Raw genomic sequence first — 6,751 nt, forward strand, 5'->3', positions numbered from 1 at the left:
GTCACTTCAAATGGTTCGATTTGCATGAAACTTTCTCCTGGGTCAGGTGTCATCAGCAGAGCTGAAGACAGCCAAATGTGCCATGTGGTGGGCAGTGCTACCTTACTTTGGGTAGACACATCTTCAGAGCAGCCAAGGCTGCCAGTATATAACTGGTCACCATCTCACTGGCCCCAAGTCCCTTGGGGGAAAGCCTGGGGCCAAAGGAGTGACATTCTAGAAGCCAATAAATCCATAAGATGCAGGTGTCCATGGATGCAGATGTTCTGAAGTGAAAGTCAAGAAAAGAGAAGGAAGATGAAGACCCAGGTCTCCTAAACAACCTGACCCACAAAAAGGAGCAAAGCAGCAAAGCCAGTGATGTGTATATATTTGTAGCAAGGCAGATCTTGACCACCCCTGACTGCCAAAAGTAAAACATGAACAAGCATAAAACTATACTTCAGAAAAATACACTGAAATAAAAGTTTGTAAATAAAAAAGGCGAAATAAATATTTACTGGAAAATTCTTTTACGGGTCTGTGTATCCTATTTTGTGGATTGAGGCGTGCTCCTGGGGACCTCTGAGTGGGCTGCTGGGGCCTCCAGCTTCCACTGCTCCCCTTCACACTCTTGTGGGTGAATTTGCTCATCACCTCCTCATACTCTAAGCTGTTCGAATCTATAATTTTCAAATGGAGGGGTCATTCCCTTTTTTTATTTTTATTTTATTAATTTTTGTGCATGTACCGTCAAATCAGATCTGACTAGTACAGGAGGAGATTGCCCCTCCTTCTCCAGCAGAACATCTGGTGGATTCAAACTCCACGCCTCTGGGATTGCAGTGCAGCTTCTTGCCAGTAGGCCACCAGAGCTCCCTTTGGAGGGGTCATTCTAAAATCAGAAACAAATACTATAAAACAGCAAGCCATTGTGTTGCTAGAACACATATATTCTACCTTACCAGCCAAAAAAAGTCTTTATAGAGAAAAATTTTAAAAATAAGCCTCCTTTGCAGAGGTAGATGGGCTGAGGGTGGTGGACAGCAAGTAGAAAAACTCTAGGGGTAGGAAGAAAACATATGAGGGTTACAAAAGATTGCAGTCAGATGACAATATCTTACTGTTCATGCATAATATCCCTCCTGTGGCCCACCATCTGACTTCTAACACCTTTTGTTGAAAACTTTAGTTACAGCAGAAACCCCAACACCTAAAGACTCTTCCGCTGTTGCCTGTTTTGTGCATGATGTCCCTTTCCAATGACTGGTCCCTCCTTGCAGCAAGCCCAAAGTATGTCAGATGAAGCTTCAGAATCCTTGCCTCCAAGGAGCATTCTGGATTTACCCTCTCTAGGACGAACTTGTTTGTTCTCCTAGCAGTCCATGGTATACTCAACACTCTTCTCCAGCACCACAGCCCAGAGGCATCAATTCTCCTTCTGTCATTTCTAGTCATTGTCCAGCTCTCTGATGCATAGCAAGTGATTGCAAAGACCATGGCCTGGATCAGGCACACACTCTGGAGTGACACTATTGTTCTTCAGTACTCTGGAGAGGTCCCTGACAGCAGACTTTCCCACTGAAATTTGTCTTTTTATTTTCTGGCTGCTGGTACCAAGAGTGTTGATTGTGGAGCCAAGCAAACTAAAGCTCTCAACAATCTCAATCTCTTCACCATCTCTCATGAGGCTAACAATCAGCCCAGTGGTGAGACTCTGTTTTCTTTATGATAAGCTTCAATCCATACTTAGAGTTTTTTAATGACTTGCTCAATTTATTCTTTTGTGATGAGTCTGCTCAAGGGTTTTGCTTAAACAGAAAATGTCAAATTGGGTAGGGTATGTGCTACTAACAATTTGTCAATTTCTCACATGAAGAAATGCACAAAATCACCATCAATAATAAAGACACAAGCCAAAACCACAATGAGATACTATCTCACTCCAGTAGCAGTGGCAAAGTTTAGCAGGACAGCAAGTAATAAAACTTGGAGAGGATGTGGAGAGATAGGAACTCTTATACACTGTTGGTGGGATTATAAAAGGGTACTACCACTCTGGAAGGCAGTTTGACATTTTCTCAAAAAGCTGAACATAGAAATTGCATATGACCCAGCTATTGTACTGCTTGGAATAAACCCCGATAAAATGAGAACTGAGGCACAGAGACTTATACACCAGTGTTCATAGCAGCGTTATTAACCATCTCAAGAACATGGAAACAGCCCAAATGTCCAACCACAATCGAATGGATTGAGAAATTATGGCACATTCACATGATGGAATACTATGCAGCATGCAAAAACAAGAATTTTGAAGATCACCACCTAAGCAGAAGGTCAAGGACTGTAGTCTTCAATATGGATTGGAGCGCAACATCAAGAAGACAAAGATTCTCACCACTGGGCCAATTGGCAGCATCAGAATGGATGGTGAAGAGATTGAGATTGTACACAGCTTTAGTTTGCTTGGCTCCACAGTCAACAGTCTTGGCACCAGTAGCCAGGAAATTAAAAGGCGCATTGCCATGGGAAACTCTGCTGTTAGGGACCTCTCCAAAGTACTGAAGAGCAATGGTGTCTCTCTGGAGACTAAGGTGCATCTGATACAGGCTATGGTCTTCGCAATCACCTGTTATGCATCAGAGAGTTGGACAATGACCAAGGAGGATAGAAGGAGAATTGATGCCTTTGAGCTGTGGTGCTGGAGAAGAGTATTGAAAGTACCATGGACTGCTACGAAAACAAACAGGTTCATCCTGGAAAGGGTTAAACCAGGTGACTCTTTGGAGGCAAGGATTCTGAGGCTCCGTCTAACATACTTTGGACATGTTGTGAGGAGAGACCGGTCCTTGGAGAAGGACATCATGCTGGGGAGGGTGGAGGGACAGTGCAGGAAGGGAAGGCCCTCTGTGAGGTGGATTGATTTGGTGACTGGGGTTATCGGGATGGGAGTGTCAGAGACAGTGCAATTGGCACAAGACAGAGCAGAGTTTAGGGCTGTTGTACATAGGGTCGCACATAACAACAACAACTATCACATTGACTAATTAATCTTATCCTGATTTTCGCCCTGAAGTCTACTGTATCATAGATTAGTATTATTGTCACTCCTGCTTTGTTTTTGCATATGCCGTTTGCTTGGGTTTTGACTATGATATATTTTGATGTTTTTCTTTTGGGATCTAGTCTGTTTGGAGTCCACTAAGCTTCTTGAAAGTGCACTTTCTTGTTTTTCATGATACCTGCAAAGCTTTCTTCTCATATCTTTTCACAATTTTCTCAGCGCTTTTGTTCCCCTCCTTTTTTCAAATTCCAGTCATACTTAGGTTGTTTCATTTTATGTCATCTCACGTGATTCTTCGGTTTTCTTCATTGTCCTGTCTTCTCTCTGTTTTTTCTTCTAGTAAGTTCTCATTGAAGTTCTTGTTTTCTAACTCACTGAGTCTCTGTTCCATCCCTTCTATCCGCTTTTTTGTCCATCCAATATATTGAAAATGTCTGCTATATCAGTCTTATTATTCAGATTTGCATTTTCATGCTTTTCTGTTGTTTCTAGTATTGTGTTGATTGTACTCTGTCTTGTGATTTTTTTTTAACCATTTTTTAGGGTGTGGGGTTTATTTTAATTATAAAAGAACTTTGGAAATCTTAACAAAGGAAAGGAATATTTCACACTGAGAAGACTCTAGAACACAAATGACAAGTATTTTACTTCTGTTCTGATCCCATCTCTGAAAATACCAGAGATGATGGAGGAAGACAGCTGAGGCAAACAAGCAAATCTGAAGAATAAACTTAGAAAGCCTACAAGTGATTAACATCTAAACTTGTTTTGCTTTTTAAAAAATTTTGTTAATATATTAAAAGGCCTGCTTTTAGTGACTCCAACCAGAAAATAACCCAATACCCCCTTGTCATTAACATGCTTAAATTGACCAGCCAACTCCTATTTCTAAACTCCTCTCTGTGTGTAAAAGTACAAAGCCTCAGGGTTCAGGTGACTACTCATAACCTGCATCCACACCCTGACTGACCAGTGACCCTTCAGCAGGGTGGGCAGGGAAACCTGCAGGTGGTAGTAGAACACAATAGCCCACTTTTCAAGCAGCACTTCACCCTTCTCAAAAGGAGAGGCTGACTTCTAACCAGACTACTCAGATCAATTCTCTCCTGGTGACTCCTTTTCTTTTTAGGAAAACACAAATACTCACACACCCATATATATGATTTTTTTGTTTTTACATTTAAATATAAAAATACTATTCTGCTTTGTATTATAACATTGAGGGCCAAGTAGTATGAATCTTTTAAGGCAGGGATATGTCCAGTCATATCCCTACTTTCCTCCTCTTAGGAAATCCTAACTTTGCCACAGAATTAAGTTGCTTAATTCCCACTTAAGCTACCTCAATAAATTCCTCCTTTCCTTCCTTCACAAACGTATATGCTCTGTCTGGATAGCTATGCCTGCTGCACAAACATATCTGATTAGATGGAAACAGTGGTTATGTTGGGGAGCACCTCCTCCCCACTAATGAACTATTCCTCAGTCTTCAAGAAAGCTTCAGTGACAGGGAAAAGGTGTGGGATGGCCATGAAAAGATTCAGAACTTGACCCCTCTATCCTCGCCCCCAAAAAGCAAAAGTTATTAACTGGGCCTGAGAAATAAAAAAGACCTCCATATTTTGCCCTCCGAATTACAGGTAGTAGGAACAAGTAGGAGAAAGGATAAAACGGAGTGGGATGAAGAAGAGGGGCCTTTTGATGACTGGAGATCTAGTCCATTTCGTTTTTATACTGGAAAGGTTCGTCACCAGTCTCACGGAGAAGACATGTGCGGATGAGGGCTTCTGACACCGAGTAGGGATCACAGTTGGCACAGGGGCGGTGGTCTTCAAAGTAACCCTTCTTCTCCTGGCCAACAGTCCGAGGAATGCAGATGCTGGTACCACGATTGGCCACACTGGCAGAAAAGTCATTGATGTTGGAGGTTTTGTGGGATCCACTTGGGCGCTGACCATTGTCCAGGCCTCCTTTGGGATCATAGGTGTGGAGGTGCTGCTTGCTTAGTCTCTCGATGGACTCCTCACTGTGCTTCAGACTGTTCTCTTCTCGTATGGCCTTGGTGCTAACGTTGGTATGACATCCAGCACCGTTCCAGTTCCCAGGGATGGGCTTGGGGTCAAAGGTTGCTATAACGCCAAAGTCTTCACATACACACAGTGCAGGATGAAACAGGCCACCCAGAGATGATCTCCCATGTCAATTCCTTCACAGGAGCCTATCTGGAACTCCCAGCAGGTAATCATAACTTCTGCATTTGTCCCTCTCAATCTTGATGCCAGCATACAAACACAGCCGGTAGTGGACCTCCACAATGTTCCTGCTGTAAGCTTTATCTGCTCCCATACCACAGTAACAGGGACCTTGGGGTCCAGGGAAACCACTGGAAGGCCAACAAACGGGGTGGCTGTCTGTCCCCATGAGGGTGGTTTTCCTGCTCCATTCCAAACCAGGGGTGTTGGTTGCTCACCATGTTTTCCTGCTCCATTCCAAACCAGGGGTGTTGGTTGCTCACCATGTCCATTATCTGTTTACAGGTGTGCCTTAAATTGGTCTCTGCAGGCTTTCAGTAGTACTTAAATACTTCACAGAACACCAGCTTGTTGGAGTTCTTGTGGAAAGGATCCCAAAACATGGCAGCAGGGAGGAGATACATGTCACTGTTAGAGCCTTCTGACTGGAAAGTACTGGAGCCATCAAAATTCCACTCAGGCAACTCTTCTATACTCTTGGGCTCACTGTCTAGGGCTCAGGTCTTACAGTGCAATCCTTCTCCTGTGCCATCGATTTAGATATACCTGGCTTGGACTTTCTCACCCTGAAGCAGGGTCTGCTTGATGCCTTTGTTCAAGTGGGAACTTGCTGAGGTGGCCATGATGGAAGGTGTTCTGGGCAGCAAGCAAGCTGGAGGGAAAGCAGGCCGCGAGAACAAGGAGAGGAGAGGAGAAGAGAGGAGAGGAGAGAGGAGAGGAAAGGTGGCCAGGTGTGCAGTTAGAAGATAGACTCAACTCCCATTCTCGGCTCTCTATTTTTTTTTTTAAATTCTTATACCTCTTTACTTATGGTTTCATACCATTCATTCCACCGTTTGTAATTTCTTTAGTACCAATATTTGAAACTCCATGGCAATGTCATTTTTCTGCTCTCTTGTCTCTGGGCTATTCATTGAGCCTTCAATCTGGTCTACCTTTTTAGAAGGTTTGGTTTGCTTTCTCATAATATTTGAACCTGACTGCTGCTTCCTTGATATTATGAGGGTTTCTTCTTGGTAAGTAAGTGGTACCTTCTGCTGTGTTGCTGTAGGCAGTTGCCAGTTCCTTATTTTTCTTTTATCAGTCTCCTGAGTGCCATTTTCTCAGCAGGTCTCTATGGACAGCACCAGGTTAGGCTGTGGAGGGTGGGCTCACCAGTAGTTGCTGCCCATGGGCATTGGCAGGAGGCCTGAAGCTGGCTTGCTCATGGGTTGGGGTGGGGAATGTGAGCTCAGCAGCAGCCTGTGGCCAGTGCATTCCTGAATCAGGGCAGGGAGTCCTTTCCTCAGTTCTCAAAGGAAGAAATGACAAGAAGCTAGATCACTGGAAATGTCCTGGACACATTATTCAGCTTCTGCTTTCATACGTCATCTATTCATCAACTACTCATTCATGCAACATACAACGTTCAGACCTGGTTGTTGTTATGTGCCGTCGAGTCACTTGGACCTGG

At 43.7% G+C, this 6,751-nt stretch overlaps 1 pseudogene; it reads right to left on the reverse strand.

Annotated features, from left to right (window-relative positions):
- Positions 1–4,759: 4,759 nt before the first annotated feature.
- LOC102874548 lies at positions 4,760–5,921 on the reverse strand (annotated as a pseudogene).
- Positions 5,922–6,751: the final 830 nt, after the last annotated feature.

Source organism: Elephantulus edwardii, unplaced genomic scaffold (genome assembly GCF_000299155.1).
Source record: "Elephantulus edwardii isolate Elephantulus edwardi_28Jun2011 unplaced genomic scaffold, EleEdw1.0 scaffold00269, whole genome shotgun sequence".
Lineage (NCBI taxonomy): Eukaryota > Metazoa > Chordata > Mammalia > Macroscelidea > Macroscelididae > Elephantulus > Elephantulus edwardii.